Below are 21,127 nucleotides of genomic sequence, written 5' to 3' on the forward strand. Positions count from 1 at the left end.
TCAGAAAGGTTTACTACCTAGATCAGGCTTAGAAATGGTGGTAGTTATATAATCTGGTGCCAACTTGAGGCTATTGAGAGTGAAGGGCTGGAGTTTAGCCTGTTAATCAGGTCACAGCTTGATGACCGGAGATAAATAGTTCACTGGAGGCCAGACTGACTCTCTCTGCTTCGTCTTCCTGACGACAAGACACATGGAGCTACATTGATGTAGCCAGAGTCTTGGAGCTGACGGAACCATGTGGAGACCCACGCCAGTACTGAGATGTCTTCCACCGCCACTAGATCCACAAGACTTTCCACCTACTGGCCTGTGATCCTCCTGCATCCAGCATCATTGCATGTGTGTGTGAGTCTGAAGAGGAATTTATAGACTAGTATCAGACATATGGACTAATATCAGACTTGCAGATTTGATCTAGACTGGGCTGGGATGTTTTCTTAATATACAATTACTCTTTATATAAAGCTCTTTCTTATACACATATGAGTGTCTATGAATTTCATGTATCTAGTCTACCCGGACTAACAGAAATTAATTGGGTAAACATTGACAATTTATAATAAACAGCACATATCATGTGGCAGGTACATTATCTCATTTTGTCTCTGTCAATCGTGTGAAATTTATTATGAAATGTTATCAAACTTCTCATGTTTCTAGGCAGGAAAACAAAAGAAGTGCCTTGTTCTATGGCAGGACTGTCTTGGAAGTTAGATTTGTTAGTTCTGAATCCTGGGCACTTGATCTCTAGCAGGGCCTTGAAATGTCTTGCCAAGAAGCTATCTACCCAAAGAACAGTCTGCATTTTAACAGCAGGCAAGAAAGCTGTCAGAAAGTCTTTTTTAATAATAGAAGTAGAAATACCACATGGGTTTTAATAGTATGATATTAAGCACTAGGTGACATGTACTTTTTTCAACGGACGGAGGAATTTTATAAAATTCAAGGAAATGACTTGGCTTTAACAATGATAATGTTTTATGAGCAGTACATTTAGGAATTAGACTAATTCTCAGTAGAAAAATTCACCAGGCAGCTGTGTATTCATTTACCATATGCCACATCTCTGAGAGCCAGACATGATGGTCTCTGAGTTACAATTGGGAGAGAGCAGCTGCCTTCCCCAGCAAACACACTCATTCAGTGCGCTGTTAGGTACATGGAGTCCACTAATTGAGGGGCAGATAATTCAAACATTGGAAAAGAGCAACTGGTTAGTAGGAAATGGTTTACATGTGGGACTGCTGAATGCAAGGTCAGCAGTTGGAACCCACAGGCGGCTCCCAGGCTTTCTACTTCTCTACACATTTACAGCCCTGCTCTCAGATTGACTGTGGTAATGATTGTACAGCTCTGCTTGATATGGTTGAACTATTGGATTGTGTGATACGTGGATTACGTGCCTATAAAACTGTTCAAATAAAATCAAAATTAAAACAAAACAAAAACATTTATAGCTCAAGAAACATGCGGGGCAGTTCCATTCTGTCCCATAGGGTTGGTATAAGCTAGAACAGACTCGGTGACATTGTGTTATTTTTGTTTGATTTTTATTTATATTTTATTTAAAAATTTTTAAACCCGAAAAAGCTACAAATAGGTGTTTTTTCCCCTCTAATTATTTTCTGTGCATCAATTTACAAAACTCATAACCTATACTCCCAATAGTAATTTGTGGGCACTGTTACAATCATAGACTGATTATGTGAGGCTTAGACTTCCTGGAAACATTTTTTCACCAGAAATACTAAAATATATGAGCAGGAGCCCACTCAAATCTTCATTGCGAAACTTTGACATCAAGATGACAATGTGGTTAACTCTCGAGGAGAATTAGCTAGAGAAAGTGAATTTGAGCTTCATTAATGAAAGTGAAACTGGTCTTCATCCTCAGGCATCTCGAATTTCTCCCTTGAAAACAGCACTTACAATGTGTTAGGCACTTTCCTAAGATCTTTCCCCAAAACCTGTATTGACTTCTTTTACTCGTCAAGAATCTAATGAGGTCAAGTACTAGTATTATCCCCAATTTGTAGGAAGGACAATGGAGGCAAGGACAGGTTCATGTAACCTTCTTATATTTACACAGCAAGTGGTGGAACTAGGATTTGGCTCTCAGAAAGTATTTCATCTTCATCAAATGAGGGTATAAGTTCTCTGAATCTGTCAAGACCCTTTGAAATACAAAGAACAGAATGTCTCTGAAATTGGTGTAAGCAAAACCAAATATTATTTTCGCATGAAACTTCAGGGCCCAGGATAGATCAAGCACAGGTTGATCCAGGACCTGGAGCAATATAATCACTAATCTTTTCTCTCCGTCTTTCAGTTCTCCATTCCTCTGTTTTGGTTTTATTCTAAGGAGGTTCACCTTTTATGCTAGATTGCAGCAGTTCCAGAAATACATCCTCAAATTGCCAAATTGAATGTAGCTACAATGTCTTTTCCTGGAGGACAGCTGTAAAACCTTTAAATTAAGTCCATTGTTCTGATTGGTCTGCCCTAGATCACGGTCAATCACGGAACTAGTCACATGGTTGAGAATACTTTGTTATTGGTTAGGTCACATGTAACTCTTGGAGCGGAGATTGCATTGTTTGACCTGAACCATAAGAGCTAAGAGGGAGAAGGTGCAGTTCTTCCAGGAAAATACGCGCACTCGTTCCAGAGAAGGGACAGGCAGCTGGGAAGACAAGAAAAGCCCAACTAGTGACAGATGGCTGCTGCACTTAGATTGTAGTGGCAGCAATTTCCAGCACTAAAAGCCTGTGGGTAGGGTGAGGAGAACGTTGCAGCATTTAATAAATTGTCACCACTGTTAAATTACCAAACCTCACTCCCCCACCTAGTGACTTGAATCACTCCATTCCTAGAAGCTTTAACTAACATAGCCAGAATAATAAAAGCAAAAATTTGTTTATAAAGGTTATGTTCACAACTTAATTTTTCAGTTTTTGAAAAAGTGGCAATGAACCAAAAACCTCAAAGTAACGACTGGTTAAATAAGTTATGTTATACCTGTGCAATAGAACATGGTATGGAACCCCTGCGACATAGTGGGTTACATGTTGGGTCACCAGCCACTCTAGCAAATAAGAAAGATGAGGCTTTCTACTCCAAGAAAGGTTTACAGTGTTGGGACCCACAAGGTTGTCCTACTGTGCCTTACAAGGGCACTGAGTTAGAATCCACTTGATGGCAGGGAGTTTTTGGAGAATATGATGTACTTATTAGAAATAATGTTTTAATTTTGATGTGCATTAATGCTTTATGTCTCCACATTGTTAACAAAAGCAATAAAATCTTGATTTTGTACATAGCTTTGTATTTTACAAATTTATTTCATAGTGTTATCAATTAACGTTGTGTATATCCAGAGTATGTAATGTAAATCATAACCTCTATGCCTGTGGATATAATCTCATTTGGGAAATGGTTTTTGTTATGTTCATGAGACAAGACCAGTGTAGGATCCCTAGTGGGTTACTCTTTGGGCTGCTAATCCTAAGATCAGCAGTTCAAACCCACCAGCTTCTCCAAGGGAGAAAAATGAGGCTTTCTGCCCTCATAAAGATTAACAGAATCAGAAACTCTACACAGGAGTTACATAATCTACTGTCAACTTGAGCAAAGGGGTGGAGTCTAGTCTATCAATCAGGTTATAGCCAAGGAGGCGTCTTATGTGGGCATGACCTTCTGGCGATTCTGGGAACTCCTGTCTTCCTCCCTGGAGTTGGGACACACTCTTTCTTGGCTTAGTCTTCCTCCTGACAAGCCACATGGAGCTATGCTGATGGAGTCAGAGCTCTGGAACTGGAGGAGCCATGTGGAGACCCATGCCAGTGCTGAGATACTTCCACTGCCACTGGCTCCATCAGACTTTCTACCCACTGACGTGTGATCTTCCATGGAATGTGCTGTGGGAATCTGAATAGGAATTTATGGACTGGCATTGGACAAATTGGCTATTATTGGACTTATGAACTTGATCTGGACTTTGCCGGGATGTTTTATTAATATACAATTACTCTTTGATATAAAGTTCTCTCTTACACATATATGAGTGTCCATGAATTTGTTTCTCTAGTTAACCCAGATTAACACAGTTGCTATGAGTCAAAATTCACTTGATGGCTGACTTGTAGTCTGCTAATTGTGAGAAAATAAATTTCATTTTGTTAAAGCCAACTGCTTAAAGTATTTCTGTTACAGCAGCAGTAGGGAATGGAAACACGCAGATAATCTCATTTGAGTCTAAATCAGCAATGTAGTTGTTCCTAGCAAGTCTGCGGCAAGCCCAAGGATGGACAGCTTGCCTTCCAGAAGAATGTAGCTAAAAGCAGATCAACTAGTACCCAGAAAGGGCTTACACAACAGAAGTGGAGAATTTGAGAATTTATGGAAAGTACACAATTAGATACATGTTGTTTAATTAAAGGCTGGAGATCATGGTTTTTCTTGTAACCCCTACCACCATGTAGCCAGATGATCAAAGTTTCAGAAGTAACCAGGTAACCAATTTTAACTTGTAATCGTGTATGTGTTCTTCTTGGGGCCCTTTCCTCACTTCTGTGGTTAGTCCTGCTTGTGACAGTGATGGGTTGACCTGGCCTGAATCATGCTCCTGGGGTGATCTTCTTTGTTTTCTATTATGTGTAGTGAACATCATGTTTGTGAGTCAGTAGCCCCCATCCTTTTCAGTACTGCATATATGCTGACAGTTTTCCTTGACTGGATAATTACATTTGTGTTGTCTTTGTCCTGTTTAAGACTTAATAAGAGGGCCTCTAGCATATGTTTGAATCTGTGGTCTTTTTCCCTGGAACACGGGGTTCAGAGAGATTATGTCGTTTCCTAAAAGCAAGACGTTGCCAAGTTGCCAAGCTGAGGGATGTGAATGTGACTCACTGCTCTCCCGAGTTTGGTGTAACCCTCGTGCTGTGTTGTCCAACAGGACCAAGGCACAAGGTGCGATTTCACGGAGCACAGGTGTTAATGAAAAGACATCCAATGATTTCAGAAGCTTCACCAAAAGGAAGCTGCGGTAGGCAGAACAAGTATCATTATTGCCATTATAAAGATGACAAACCATGCAGATCATGGAGCCAGAAGGCTGGGGCATGATCCTGTTTTTGACCCCAAGTTTCGGTTCCTTGACTCCTCATCCTTAGATTCATACGTCTTTGTATTAATCAGGTGAAAAATATGCTATAAATATTATACTCTTTAATATAGCAAATGGACCCCTGGAAGCACAGTGGGTGAAACATTGGGCTACTAGTAGAAAAAGCACTGGTTTGAACCCACCATCTGCCCTTCATGAGCAAAACAGGGTGGTCTGCTTCCTTCAAGATTTGCAGCCTTGGGGACCTGGTGGAGCAGGTCGACTCAGTTGTCCCATAGGCTGCCATGAGTCGCAATCAACTCAACGACGGTGGGTTTGCTTGGGCTTCATGTGTCCTAACCGTCATGACAATATCCGATACTTAATTATTCGTAAAGTACACTCGAATGTTGTACTTTTCTGAGAAAGAGGCAGACATATCAATATTCTCAAGGTAATGTGGGAGATTATCCAAACCCAGTGGTACGAGCCGCATAGATTTTTAGAAAGAAAGTGTAACTTGCTATGGATGTGCTGGAGGAAACAAACATCTGCAATGTTGCCACAAGGGCACTGCTTCTGCCAGCAAGCTGGAAACTAATCACGTCATGTGAGCTTGGAAACGTGTCCCTCTAAAGTCATTTTCAACTCTCCTTGGGAAGACGCTTCGCTTCTATGTAAGTCGCCAAACCCCGGGGTCAGCACATTTTGGTGCTGCTCTACATTAAGTGTAAAGTAAGGTCTCTGGTGACCTTAGAAATGGACTGAACATAATTCAGAACACAGCAGGAGGAGACTATGCTATTTCACTAGTTTAAAATCTATGGAATAAGAAGCATGCTTGTCAACATTCATGTATCTTACAAATAATTTATTTGCCAGTAACAAACTAAAAGGTATACTTATTACTCGATTTTTTTTCCAGCTCACCCGCATAAGGGGTGGAGCCAAAGAAAATCCACTGCTATTGGGGGGAGGGTCTGGGGAGTGGTGTTCAAGTTGTAGTGACCTTACTGAGTAGAGTCGAGTTATTTCATAGGATTTCTGAGGCTGTAAATCTTTATGGTGACAGTCTCATCCTTCTCCTGAAGTGGCTGGTAGGTTCAAACTGTTGACTTTTAAAAAATGGAAACAATTTTAAATGGGCCAAAGGAAGATCAAATGATAAGATCTTGCATTTGAACCAAACTGTATCTGCCACAATCGCCTTTTCAATGCTCTCTGTCTGATAACAGGAAGATTCACTGTGGTCGGTGGGGTGGGGGGGAATTCACCTGAGGCTTTATCTACGTGTGGACTATGAAAATGGATTTGGGGCTCCTACTGTTATCCAGAGCCCACTATGAACCAGGTGTTCACAATGTAAACTCTGATATCATTCCCTATTTCATTTTTGGATTTTATTATTTACAATTCTTGGATCACTTAGGCTGGTAAGCTTCCTGATGCGTGTAGACTTACTTCACACCTCACTTAGATGACTGCTTGTCTGAAGACAGTCTTTAAGACCTTAGATGCTATTCCCTCTAACAGCCAGGTCCCATCTGCTTTCTTCACCACACTTTGCTATAGCACCCATATCTTCAGTGATCTCTTCTTGAGGATGAGAATCAAGCAAGGCCATGCCATAGGAAACAATTATTCTTAGATTGGGCTAGAATTAATTGCATTCTCCAAATCCATCCACACACCTATAGTTTATATATGTCTCTGGTCCACCTTAGAGATGTCATTATCATTTTAAGTTAGAGAACATTATCAATCACCTCTCTGGGGCACAAGGTAATTCTGTAGGCTGGCTATGAATTACTGACGTGTACTGGTAAAGCTCTTAAGTGACTGCACATTACACAAAAAATAGAAGTTAGTGATAGGCAAACTTTCAATAATAGTCATTGACAACAGCATAACCACACCTATCAGATTGATGTACAGCAAGGAAGGCAGTAAAATAGTAAATATATGGTAGTCCCAGTCCACTCTTCATATTTCACCCTAAGGCAAGAGATCCAAACCAAAGGCCAATGACTGCCAGTTCTGTACCCTTGGGATAGCAGTCACCTGTGTCTTCGCACACAAGGGAGTTTCAGCTTTATGTCAAAGGGCTTCAGATGAGTTTGAGATAAAGCTCAGTTTACTTAGTGGTGTGCCCACATCAAGTCCTTCTAGTACAGTCCCTGAAGGATGCTGTGAGCCCTGAAAGAGCAGAGTCTGAAATTCCAGTAGTCTATAGCACATGTCCTGGGTTACCAAGGTCTAGTTAGAAAAGGGGTCAAAAGGATTCAAATAGGAATGCAGTACCAGGCATATTCTCCCCTTGGGTTTTAAGTAAGTATAATTAAGGGTTGTTTTCTCCAATGGGAGGTTGCTTGTCCCCATTTTCCCACCAATAGAAATGTAATCACCTTCTAATGTCCAGTAAAGTTTTGCTTCTCATTCTGGTAAGAGTGTCTGTTGATTGGGGTGACCCTAGCACAATTTGGCATCCTCTCTTCTAAGAACATTCTGATTGACCTTCCAAAACCAATGTGTTTGTTCTTCTGGCAGTATTTAGGCTTGGTAATTCAATATTTTATTCACTGTTTTAAGCTGGGTTCTCTAGTGGAGCAAACTAGCCATATATATATGTATAAATACATATATGCATATATATATATAATGGTTTACGTAGTTGTAGAAGTGGGCAAATTCTAAGCTAAAAGTTTCTCCTAACTTTCTCAGCTTTTGGGACTGATGAGCCCAAGATTGGCAAGAAAATCACATGCTGTTGGCTGCAGAGGTGGGTGAATCTAAGGTCAGCAGGCCAGGCTTGTGAATGGAGAGGAGAATGAATCTAAAAACAGCAGGTTGGATGGTGGGTTGCAGATGGATCCCAGGATTGACATGTTATATGGGAGGCCACTGGCTCAAGTCCAAAGAACCCCCAAGGTTGCAGGATCTGGACCCAGCAATAAAGCAAGAGAGCTTTCTCACAATGTCCACTTACACAATTCATCGCACAAAGGCTACAACCAGAGTAAAGTTGTTGATATCCATCTTAATCTTATACCATTATGGAGGTTTACAATGCATTAGCTGTGATTATACTGTGTTAGGATATTAGTTGTTAACAGCTAAAACTGTAAAGAAAACAAAAGTCCTCCCAACTTGACTAATAGGCAACGTCATGATGAATGAGGAAAAGATTGAAGTTGTCAGGATTTCATCTTGCTTGGATTCACAATGAATGATCATGGAAATAGCAGTCGAGACATCAAGTGAAATATTGCATTAGGTAAATCTGCTGCAGGAGAACCCTTCAACGTGTTGAAAAGCAAGAATTTAACTTTGAGGACTAAGGTGTGCCTGATCCAAGCCATAGTATTTTTAACTGCCTCATATGCATGTGAAAACCACTAAATATCAGTGACTAAGGGCGATACAGGGGACAGCACCGGAGACACAGTGTGGGAATTGCACCTGACCTGATCCCACCACACCGAGGCAAATCACTGGGGGAGTGCAGCGGAACAGCAAGGGAATGGAGTGGCAAGGTCCCCAGGGAATGCTGAAAGTGGACTTTGGGGCCAGGGCATGGTGACCCAATAGACTGGACTGGAAAACGCTCTTAAGGGCCAGCAAACGATCCCTGAACTAACTACAAGCTTTTCTCTTGTGAACTGTTTTGTTCTGTTCTTTTTCAGTGGTTTGTTTTTGTTGTTTTGTTGTCTGGTTGTATACTGTTGCTTTGTTTTCCTCTGTCTAGTTTTCGTGCATGTTAGTGACTCCACAGGTCTGTCTGAATAGGACAGGCTGGATGAACTATCTGGAGGAAAAACAACGGGACCGACAGTTCCGGGGGGACTTAGGGTGGGGGGGGGGTAAGGAAGTGGTGTTAACAAACCCAGGGACAAGGGAAAAACATGGGACCCCAAATGGTAGAGAAAGGGGAGTGGCAGGCATGGTGGGAAATGATCAAGGGTAAGGTTGCTTAGAGAAGAGGTATACTCTAGCCCAGGTGGCGATGAAGCATGGTAGTAGGGCAGGAGGAAGGTCAAGGGAGATGGAGGAAAGAGCTAGGAGTCAAAGGGCATTCATGGAGGTCTAGACAAAGACATGTACATGCAAATATATATAGGAGGATGGGGAAATAGATCTATGTGTCTATATTTATAGGTCAAGTATTAAGGTGGCGGAAGGACCTTGGGCCTCTACTCAAACACTTCCTCAATGCATGACTACCTTCTTTTATTAAATTGGAACTCTATGATGCTCACTCTCCCGACACAACGGCTGGAGCCAAAGTGGGTGAACAAGTAAATGTGGTGAAGAAAGCTGATGGTGCCCGGCTATCAAAAGAGATAGTGACTGGGGTCTTAAAGGCTTGAAGATAAACAAGCGGCCATCTAGCTCAGAAGCAACAAAGTCCACATGGAAGAACACACCAGCCTGTGTGATCGAGTGGTCCCAAAGGGATCAGTTACCAGGCATCAAAGAACAAAAAATCATATCATTGACTGCACACCTCCATGATAGGATCGCTGAAGACAAATGGGTGCATAAGCAAATGTGGTGAAGAAAGCTGATGGTGCCCGGCTATCAAAAGAGATAGTGTCTGGGGTCTTAAAGGCTTGAAGGTGAACAAGCGGCCATCTAGCTCAGAAGCAAATAAGCCCACATGGAAGAAGCACACCGGCCAGTGCGATCACGAGGTGCCAAAGGGACCAGGTATAAGGCATCATGCAAAAAAAAAAAAGATATAAGTGTGTGTATGTATGTGTATATATGTGTATATATGTGTATATGTATATATGTATGTGTATATATGTATATATATCATATTAAATGAAGGGGGAAGTGCAGAGTGGAGACCCAAGGCCCAAGTGTCGGCCAATGGAGATCCCCTTATAGAGGGGTTTAGGAGAGGAGATGGGTTAATTAGGGTGTGAGGTAGTATCGATGAAGAACACAGCTTTCCCCCAGATCCTGGATGCTTCTTCCCCCCAACTACCATGATCCGAATTCTACCTTGCAGGGCTGGATAGGACAGAGGCTGTACACTGGTACATATGAGGGCTGGAGGTACAGGGAATCCAGGGTGGATGATACCTTCAGGACCAAGGGTGTGAGGGACGATGCTGGGAGAGTGGAGGGTGAGTGGGTTGGAAAGGGGGAACTGATTACAAGGATCCACATGTGACCTCTTCCCTGGGAGAGGGACAGCAGAGAAGGGGGGGAAGGGAGACTCCGGATAGGGCAAGATATGACAAAATAACGATGTATAAATTACCAAGGGCATATGAGGGAGGGGGGAATGGGGAGGGAGGGGGGAAAAAAAAGAGGACCTGATGCAAGGGGCTTAAGTGGAGAGCAAATGCCTTGAGAATGATTGGGGCAGGGAATGTATGGATGTGCTTTATACAATTGATGTATGTATATGTATGTATATGTATGGATGTATGTATATGTATGTGTGGTAAGAGTTGTTTGAGTCCCTAATAAAATGTAAAAGAAGAAAAGAGAAAAAAAACCACTAAATAAGGAAGACTAAAGAAAAATTGATGGATTTGAACTATGGTATTGGTGAAGAATATTGACAGTACCATGGACTGTCAAAGTGTTGGAGAAATTATGGCAAAAATGAGAGAGAGAGAGAGAGAGAGAGAGAGAGAGAGAGAGAGAGAGAGAGAGAGAAGAGAGAGAGAAGAGAGAAGAAGAAGAAGAAGAAGAAGAAGAAGAAGAAGAAGAAGAAGAAGAAGAAGAAGAAGAAGAAAGGAGGAGGAGGAGAACGAGGAGGAATAGGAGGAGGAGAGGAGGAGGAGGAGGAGAGGAAGGAGAGCAAAAGAAAAAGAGAGAAGAGTGAGAGACTGATCTTCATAGTATCCTTTCTACATTTTTTCCAGGTGTTCCTTTCAACTTTCATATGAGTCGTTCTACATAGAAGAAACACAGGTTTATAGAGATTTCTGCTTCCATGCACCATGAATGGCTTAAGTAATACGTTTACTTGTTGAAGTGGGAGAGAGGAGAGACTAAAGGCTAAATGGCAAATCATTCACAGTAATTTATAAAATCTTCGCTGGCTAGAGACTTGGGTATGATGAAATATGTAAATAAAGATCTCCGAATTCTAGTTTCTAGCAATCTGGTTTAAGCCACTAAATTGAAGTCATAGGAAAAATATTCTGAGAGAAATAGAAGCACACCGTCCAGTTCCCTCCTCCAAGGGAGAATGCATAGCTTGGACTGCTCTCCCGGAGAATTTTCATCCGTCAAGCTCTCCAGGACGCTTTCCCCTGCAGAAAGCTGCGGCACCCAATGTTATGCCATTCTTTGGATGGCCCACATTCAACGGTTTTTGAAGAAGGGATTTAAAAGCTTGAATGTTTTGATACAGTTTGGGGAAACTCTACTAGGTCATTTTTGCTTAGAGTTCCCCAGGGAGTCTGGCAAAGCTGTCCTTGAACCCACTTTGTTATTCACCTTCGCTCTTACGATCCTGCTTCCTACTTATTTCCATGGCGGCTTCCAAAGGTACTGCTCCTGAAAAACCATCCTGCACCCTAAATTCCACCCAAAGAAGTGCCTTAGTAGCTTCTCATTGATGCCGGACCACACCTTATAGACAGTCTGTCTAATAAAAATTAGGAAATCCTTCCATAAAGCATTGCAATATATCTGCATCTGAACATTTTGCTAACTGGACTGTCCTTCTGAACTATTCAGAACAAGATAAGATCCTTCATATTATGTTTATTTTGTTTCCATTCACTTACCCTAAATTCTAAATGGTAAAATTTATAATGTTAATTTCAGGTGACTGTTATAGGACAATGACACAGAGTGAGAAAAAAACCCCAGTTTTTTTGTAGCAGAAATACAAACCTATAGTCATGTTGGGTAATTCTTTAAACACATCTGAGATCTAATAAATATAATTACTCCTCAGCCTTAGTGAAAGGAATTATGATCTACCAAGTTTAAGAACCTGGAAATTATCCTCTGCTCCACACTTTCCTCCCATCCACTTAGCCTCCACATTTTATTATTACCTTCTTCTACAACCACAACTTCGCTGCTTTCTGTTTTCTTCTCTTCCAGGCTCTTGCTAATGCCTTGGTTTGGGCATTTGTTACCTCTCACTTAAACTATGGTAATTGCTCTTCCAAGCCCATTTCCAGTTCATACTAGAGTGAACTTTCTGTTAACAACAAACTTATTATTTTAGTCAACAACTTACACTACTATAATGGAGTATTATTTATTATAGAAAAAACCTGGGAACAGCAAATACCCATTAATAGTAGAATGGATAACTGAATTATGATCTATTCATACAATAGAATGCTACTTAGTATAACCATCAACACGAATGGCCTTAATGGATGCATGTAATGTTAAATCAAATCACATATGAGATCATTCTGTAGGATTGGATTTATAAAAAAGTTGCAAGTAACCTATGGTACTGGAAGGCAGGTAGTGGTTACATTGAGGGAGGAGGGTGAAATCATGCCTGGGCAGATGTAGTATGGAGATTGTGGATGCTCCATTTATTGTATCAGTGGTGGTTGGTTTTAGGAGTATGTTTACTATGAGAATAGCTTAACAATTATGATTTAAATAATTTTGTATGCCTACTATTATTTTAGAGCCTTGGTGATGTAGTGGTTACAAGTTGAGCTGCTAACCTTGAGGTCAGTGGTTCAAAACAACTAGCCATTTCTCAGGAGAAAGGTGAGGTTTTCTACGCCTGGAAAAAGTTATAATCTTGGAAACCCACAGGGGCAATTTTACCCTCTCTTGTAGGGTCACACGAGTTAGAGTGTAGTCAAGGGCAGTGATTATTTTGTTTTTGTTTATTGTTCTTAATAAATGCTTTTGTTTCAAAATCCTATAATGATCCTCCCTGGCCTATAGTGTAAACTCCAAATTCACAGGTTCCTTTCCATAATCCACAGACTTCCAAATCTCTCTAGCTACACTCTTGTGCATGTATGTTGCACTCATGATAAATTTCTGCCAGCTCCCTGTCAGGGAGAGCAGACTCAGAATTTAGGTGAGATATCGGTATTTTAATATAATTTGCTTTATTGTTTTATAATTTTAATATAATTTGCTTTATTGTTTTATAATTTGTTATTGTTGTTGTTGATAATATACACAACAGAACATACACTTATTGACAATTGATACACGAATAATTCAAGGAATGGTCTTTGAGTTGTACAATCATTCTCACTCTATGTTGTGAGTTGCTCTGACCATTACCATAAACCCACTATCTCCTACATTTCCTATTTAATCTCCTGACTTGCTGTTGCCAATTTGATGCCATAAAGCTTAAAAGATAGTCTTTACTAATCAGGCTAACCCAGTTACATTTTTTAAAAGAAAACTTCAGAGACTACCTTTGGGTTCAGGTTTAGATAGTTTTAAGGATCCATCCAACCTCCATAGAACAAAACAAAACAGCAACACCCCCAAATTCACTGTCATGGAATTGATTCCAATTCATAGTAACCTTTCAGAACAGGGTTGAACTTCCCCCGAGGGTTTCTGTGACCATAAATCTTTACGGGTGTCAAAAGTCTCATCTTTCTCCCATGGAGCAGCTGATGGTTTTGAACTGCTGACCTTATGTCACCAGGGCTCCAGCCTTGATACCTCTAGAACATCTAGATTATATGAGAATTTGAAATTCTTGTCTGCGCTGTCTTCATTTTGATCAGGAGTGTTCTATAGACTCTTTGATCAAATGCTGAGTAATGGTAGGCAGCCATCATTCATGTCAAGTCCCATGGCAAAGGAGGCACGTTCATGGAGGCAGTTAGCAACCCATTCCATTTCTTCTCTTATTCTTGACCTCGGCACTTCACAACAAGTTAGCAGGTTGAAAACAGCATTGAATATGTTATTTGGCCAGTAAACTGGGATGTGCCATGAAACGATGAGTAAACACCAAACAAAGGAACCAAATTTCAGGAGGTATTTGGTTATAGATAAGCAGCCTAACAGTTACTCTTTACATTTTCTGTTATTTTTGTAAATATACCCATCATACAATTTTTTGCCATGCCAACTATTTACAGGTCTCCAACTCTTTGGAAACAACAAAAACAAATTTTTAAATGAATGAATGAATGAATTAGAGGCTGAAAATAATCATTTCCCAGTGTTCTTGTAAGCAAAAAATAAAAGGATGTATGTATAGTCCCTGAAGCATAACAGTGCCTCAGCATGTTAGTTCCGTCCCACCCTGAGCCCACGCATCCCCCAGTGCAGATGGTAAATGACTGGGTTTCTGAAGATAATTATGAACATTACTAGGGTTCCGACACTGAAGTCGTTTTTTAAAGAGGTGTGTCTTGTCCATTTCACTGCCCATTTGGTGTAGATTACTCTATACAGGCACTCTTGCTTGTCTTCAATCTCGTAACATGAATTCTTGACACAGATTGGAATTCCCTGGACAATCCGCTGCACTAAAATCCATGCTTTAGCATCAAGTCAAATCCTTCACAAACCTTTCGCAAATTAACACCACTTGCCTATCTCTGATGAAAGCATAAAGGGGAAGCACATCTGAAGGAAGGCATTTAACAGGGTCTTGCTGAGCTTTATTTGGTAGCTATTTAGGTAGATGGGCTACTAGAATGATCTGAGAATTTTAGAACTGCAAGCTGCTATTGATGCTGCTACTAAGTACTTATCAAAATATTATCTTGGTATAAAAATGCTTTCCCCTTATAACCTGAAGCTAAAAATTATCCAGCTGTAGAAGGACCACATTTAACAGCTTCTTCTAAAGCAGTGGTTCTCAAACTTTGTAATACCGCGACCCTTTAATACAGTTTCTTATGTTGTGGTGGTCTCCAGCCATAAAATTATTTTTGTTGCTACTTCATAACTGTAATTTTGCTATTGTTATGAATCAGGTGACCCCTGTGAAAGGTAGTTGGACCACCAAAGGGTTCATGACCCACAGGTTGAGAACCGCAGTTCTTAAGGATCTGTACTTCCTAAACCTACAACTTTGAATGTTAATAAGTGATCAATAGAAGCGAGCTTTCTAACAATGAACCTAGTTCTAGCAGCGATACACTGGCTACGTGCATCATTCATTTAGCACAACTTAAAGTACCCATAATAGAACAATGAAATAAAATCACTGCTATCAATCAGGACAAGGACTGCAGTGAACCAATAATTTACAGCTGCTGAGACAACAAAGGAGAAATACAATTGCAATTTAACAAGTACATGAAAAGATGCTTGGCACTGTTAGCAATAAACAACAACAACAACAACACCTTATTGCCATTGAGCCAATTCTAACACTTATTGACCCTCTAAAGGGGTTCTGTGACTTGGCATCAACTCAATGGCAGTGAGCTTGGCTTTGGTTTCTAGGGCTTCTGAGTCCATCAATCTTTACACGAGGAGACAGTTGCTTCTTCCTCCTGTGGGTTTGAACTGTCAACATTGTGATTAGAGGCCAGCGTGTAAACCATAGTGCCATCAGGACTCCTTATCAACTGCCAGTTAGCTGATTCTGACTCAAACTGATCCTAGGCAGGGTTTCTGAGGCTGTCAGTCCTTAAGGTGATGAAATAAAAGTCATGATCAGGGACCACTTCACATTAGACTAGATTAACTATGATTAAAACAAGCACACACCACCAACAACAGCAACAGCAAACACCCAGGATGAAAGCAAACAAGGAAGAAGAGAAGAGAGAAGGTATTAGTGAGGATGTGGATAAATTGTCCATTGATGATGGAAATGGCAAATATTACAATTGCTGTATAAAACAGTTTGGTGATTCCTTAAAATGATTCACACAGAAAAGAAAGAAAAGAAAATGATTAGGGCAAAGAATGTACAGATGTGCTTTGTACAATTGATGTATGTATATGTATGGACTGTGATAAGAGTTGTATGAGCTCCTAATAAAATGTTTAAAACAAAAAAAGAAGGCAATGAGATTCCTAAAATTGAAAAAAAATGATTCACACAGAATTATCATATGATCTAGCAAACTCACTCATAGGTATATACCCCAAAGAATTGAAAACAGAAACACAAGCAGATACTAGGATACCAACATTCAATGAAGCACTAATCACAATAGCTAAAAGGTAGAAATGCCTAAAATGCCCATCAACAGATGAATTAATAAACAAAATGTCATGTACGTGTATATAAATATATATGTATATATAGTGGAATATTAATCTATACATATTCAGTACCCTTATTCAATTCCAACTCTATATGGTTATATAGGTCAGAGAACAACTGCCCCATAGGGTTTCCACAGCTGTAAATCTTTACTGAAGCAGATTGTCATATGTTTCGAATGTGAAAAGGTGGGTAGGTTTGAACTACCAAGCTTTTGGTTAGCTGCTAACCGCTTACCCACTGTGCCACCAAGTCTCCTAATGGGATTCAACTTAGCTGCAAAGAGAAATGAATATGTGCTACAACACAAAGGAAACTTGAAACAATATGGAGTAAAATAATTCAGTAAAAAATGGCCAGATAGTGTATTCATTCCCTTGTAAGAAATAGGCAGATGTATAGAGGTCAAAGCTTATTAGTGGTTACCAGGAGTGGACAGGAGAGAGGAATGACAAGCAAACAAATAAACACCCCCCCCAATGACTTCCATAGAGTTGTTTCTGATTCCTAGTGCCCCTATTATAGGGTTTCGGGGGCTATAAGCGTTTATGGGAGAAGGTAGCCTCATTTTTCTCCCTTGAAGCAGCTGGTGGGTTTGAACTGTAGACCAGTTCAAAGCTTACCCACCAGGGCACTAGGTTGGAAAACGACAGTGATGATTGCCCACTGTGATGAACGCAAATAATGTCATTGAATTTTGCATGTAAAAGGTTCTGAATTGGCAAAAGTTTTGCTATAATACATCTGGTGGGACAGTGGCTAAGCAAGTGGCTCCTAACCAACAGAGAGTTTAAACCCATGAGCTGCCCCATCAGAGAAAATGCGGCAGTTTGCCCTGTAAAGATTTCAGCCTTGGAAACCCGGTGGGGGCCGTTCTGTCCTGCAGGGTTTAGTTTGTTATATAAATATTTCAGATCCGTAAAAAGCAAGAGAAGTACATGCGCACACACAGACAAACACCTATATCAGGAAATTTCTAATTTCTTGTGATCCATTATCACAAGATTCTTAGTATTCATTATCAATTTATTGACCAAATGATCTCCATAAATTCTGCTTCTCAGTTCTTTAATCTACAAAATGTAGAATTGAATACTGAAGCATGAAAACTAGATTGCATGTCTGTGAGAACACTTTTAGTCAAAGGAAGCCAGGCTTTGAAAATTTGGCTGACATGGCCCCCAAGCTTTGGGGGCCAGATCACTGTTTTTACAAAATTTCTCATCAGTAAGAAATGAAGAGAAAAAGCATTCTCTCTAGAGAGCCACTGCCCCACCTCCCCAATCATGGTTTTCTCTCTCTCCTTGCCCACATCTTACCTTATCTATAGAATATTTGGTGGTGGTAGTGACTATCTATTTGCCATGAATCAGATAGTAACAGATTTGGAATTTTAGTTTTCGGTGGTGTTGGGAGGGAGGAGTGGGGTGGAAGAGTGTAGTGTGTGTTGCCAGAGAGGTACTTGTGTGCAGTGGAGACACATTGCTCCTAATGGCACATCTTCTTCCCTTTGATCCTGAATCATAATCCCATCAAATAATATGGAAATGGGAGCGTCTATCAGTGGCACTAGATTTTCTTTCTTCCTAGACACCACCTCTGAAACTCCCTAACTCGATAATTTTCCTCAACTGGAGAGCAATGTCTTGACTAGGATAGCTTGCCTGGCTGTCAGCACAACGAAGTGGCTCTTGGGTGAGTGGGAAAGGGAAGCTAATGCACCTGTCCAAGAGAGTGTGGGGGAGGGGAGCATTTCCGGGAGCCCCTGGTCTGGGAATACGCCAGGGTTGAAGCTAGCATGGGCAAGAAGAGCAAAATACAGGGCACGTATAACTTGCATTAGCCTTTGTAGAATTTTGAGTGTGTTAGGTGGTGGGTGCACATTGCCAATTTAAATACTTTTAACTGTAAAATTACCTTCTTCATTCCTGAACCTCTTCATGAAAAAACACCCGAACAAACAATATTCATATATGCTTACATATATACATGAAAACCAAGGTCTCAGATACATAATTTTTAAAGCTTATTTCTGGGTCTGTCATGATCCAATCCTAATTTACACAGAGATCTGTAGCAATTCTCGGGCTTCTATAGCCCTTATCCGGCAAGGCATGACATAACAGCTTACATTCTATCAACAATGATGAATCCGGATTTGACTGAGTGTCTCATTATAGCTCTCTCAGTGATGAATACCTGGGGAGGAAGCACTGCTTCCACCTCTGGGCCACAGAATGGTTAGTTGTGAGGTGCTTTCCAGTGTTCAAAGGAAACAACATACTTTGCTTTAAACACGAGAGAGAAACTGAGCAGAGTCCCTGCTTAGTTTTTACAGTTTCATACTCTGGGGCTTAAAATGCTGAAGGAGGAAAAGGTGCGCTGGCTCCTTTTCCTGCATTTCCTAAGTGGACTTTAAATGCCTCCGCTCATTTGTTTGTCGAAGACAGGGTCAATTCAGTAGGAAAACAAGCTGAGGAAGGCTGGTTCCAAAGCTCCTCTTTGCCTTTTAAAGATGCTTCCCATGGAAGAGGCTGCAAGTGACTCCCAGTGCTGACTCACCTAAGCCCATGCTCACTATAGCTGAAGGGCTCACTATGGCAGATGTGTGTTCTTGGAGCAATGTCCAGTTCAGTTCAGGCGCATGCACTGCTTGGGGGTCTGTGTAAGAAGGCAAACAACAACCAACAGCAAACCTTGTTTTTTTTGGGGAAAAATATCACCTTTTGACTATTTGTCTATCTAGTATTCCCAGTTAGACACTGAACGCTTTGGTATAGGAGGCAGAGAGGGTGGGGAAACGGGCAAGTTAAAAAGAAACATCTCGGGATGCTGATAACCTCTTAACTCAAGGACAAGCAGGGTTGTAAGAGAAGGTAATTTCCAAATCGGGATGCAGCCGAAACATACAAATGCACACATCATCGAACATGCCACACCATGTATGTTCCCATGACATGAGCAGGATCCTCTTAGATCCAGCCACCGTTCACTTTCATTTCCTACACAGTGGGCCAGTGCCTCACCTTACGGGATTTGGTGGGAATGGCTTAAGACCAAACTTACCATTCTAAGTACACTTTCAAAGCTTTATTTTTGTAGTTTAAAAAAGAGTCAGCCCCATCACCTCCCCTCCGGGCTATGCTCTTGATAAGGACTGAGCACATCATGATTTTCCGAGGGCCGGAGCAACCGCGCAGCCCCATGGAATCAAAGGTATTTCAGTCAGCGTCGACTTTGAAATCCCTTGTCCTCCTGTGGTCCCCGGAGCACGCCACACAAATCACTGATTTCTATTCAAGTTTTCTCCTCCTAGCACCACGCGCTCATTTATTTAATCTTTAAGCTGCCTAGCATCCTTTGACAAGGAAGCAGGGTACAATTCTTAAATCACAGTCACACCCATGTAGAGGTTCAGGTTCACAAGTTTGGGGGCTTTGGGGAGGAAACCCCAACTTACACTACGAAGTGCAAGGAGCAGGCGGCAGACGGTACCCCGTCGTCTCCCTCACCACACCCCGGGTCCCAGCCTTTGTGCCACCATCCGGGAGGCAAAACAACCACCACCAAACGACGCCCCCCGACCCCCTCAGAGCTGAGCCCCTGCCTAGGGGTGGGCGAGAAGGGAAGCCGAGGTTGTTCTCGAACGCACGGAGCGCCCCTCACCTGGCAGGCGGTGCGTGCCACCGCTGGCTCCTCCAGAAGTCCCACTCCAAACGGGCTCCTTTGCCCCGCGGCTCCCGTCGCCGTCTCCGGGCCGGTCCAGCCCGCAGCTGACCCGTCCTGGGCCCGCGCCGCGCCCCGGGCTGCGGAGAACGAGCGGAGGCTGCGGGAGGCCGGCACTGCGCTCCGCCGAGTCTGGGCGCTCCCACTGGAAGAGCGGGCGGGAGGGAGAGCCGCGAGGAGGAGGAGGAGGAGGAAGAGGAGGAGGAGGGGGAGGAGAGGGAGAAGGGGGAGGAGAGGGAGGAGAAGGAGCAGGGGGCAGGGTATTCACGCCACCCTGCAGGTGGCAGCCACCAGTGATGGACAGAGGAAGGGGTGGGCTGAGCCCGCGAGGCAGGCGGGCAGTGGCCGGGGACCAGGGGTCCGAGCTGGGAGCGCTCCCGGTCTCACTTAGGCTGTAAAGGGTCCGTCTGGAGCGATGGCACCCAGACACCAGAGGGCAGTGCTGTCTACGCTATGAAGCCGGCCCCTGGGGCTGGAGGTGTGGGCAAGAGTCCCCCTTCCTAAGCCCCCTTTGGGTGGCAGCCCAGACGGGGAAGGGTCCAGTGGGCGCAGCGAGTACACCGGTGTACTCTAGTCTCCTCCTCTGTCCTGAGCCTGGGTTCGAAGGGAGGAAGAGGAGAGGAAGACAGGAAGGGGGTGCCCATTGTGGCTGTCCTCTCTGGCTCTCCCAGGCCAACCATCTGTGGAGGTGAATTCGTTTTTTCCTCCAGGGTTGAAAACTCCCTTCAACACCAATGGAGAGGGGTGGGCGGAAGGGACCTAGGGCGGGAGAAAGCAGACGGAGTCTAGAAAGGTGGGGAAGGCAAAGAAAAGGAGACGGTGGGTGAGGGCGTGGGAGGGGGTGGGGGTGGGTGAGTAAATGGAACTGAGAAACTTGCTGTGGAAACCTCGACATTTTCTGGCGGGCCTTTTCCTGGAGGCTGGCATTTAGGGTGGCGGAAGAGTTTGCTCACTGCCAAGTGTCCCGGGAGATAGCCATCGAGTGGATTGCTATTTACTGAGGCCCGTTAGGACAGGGTAGAACTTATCCGTGGGTTTCCCAGACTATAACTGTTTATGGGAGTAGAAAGTCACATCTTTCTCACGCAGGGTGTCTGGTGGATTCGCACCTTTTCCCTAGTAGTTCAGGA

At 42.4% G+C, this 21,127-nt stretch overlaps 1 protein-coding gene across 1 annotated transcript in view; it reads right to left on the reverse strand.

Annotated features, from left to right (window-relative positions):
* HTR1E (5-hydroxytryptamine receptor 1E) overlaps window positions 1–20,114 on the reverse strand; it is a 79,775-nt gene extending 59,661 nt beyond the window's left edge. The window contains exon 1 of the mRNA XM_075554031.1: window positions 19,938–20,114. The gene's annotated coding sequence lies outside the window, so the exon portion shown is untranslated. The remainder of the gene's footprint in view (window positions 1–19,937) is intronic.
* Between the last annotated feature and the right edge of the window lie 1,013 nt (window positions 20,115–21,127).

This window comes from Tenrec ecaudatus, chromosome 7 (genome assembly GCF_050624435.1).
Source record: "Tenrec ecaudatus isolate mTenEca1 chromosome 7, mTenEca1.hap1, whole genome shotgun sequence".
Classification (NCBI taxonomy): domain Eukaryota; kingdom Metazoa; phylum Chordata; class Mammalia; order Afrosoricida; family Tenrecidae; genus Tenrec; species Tenrec ecaudatus.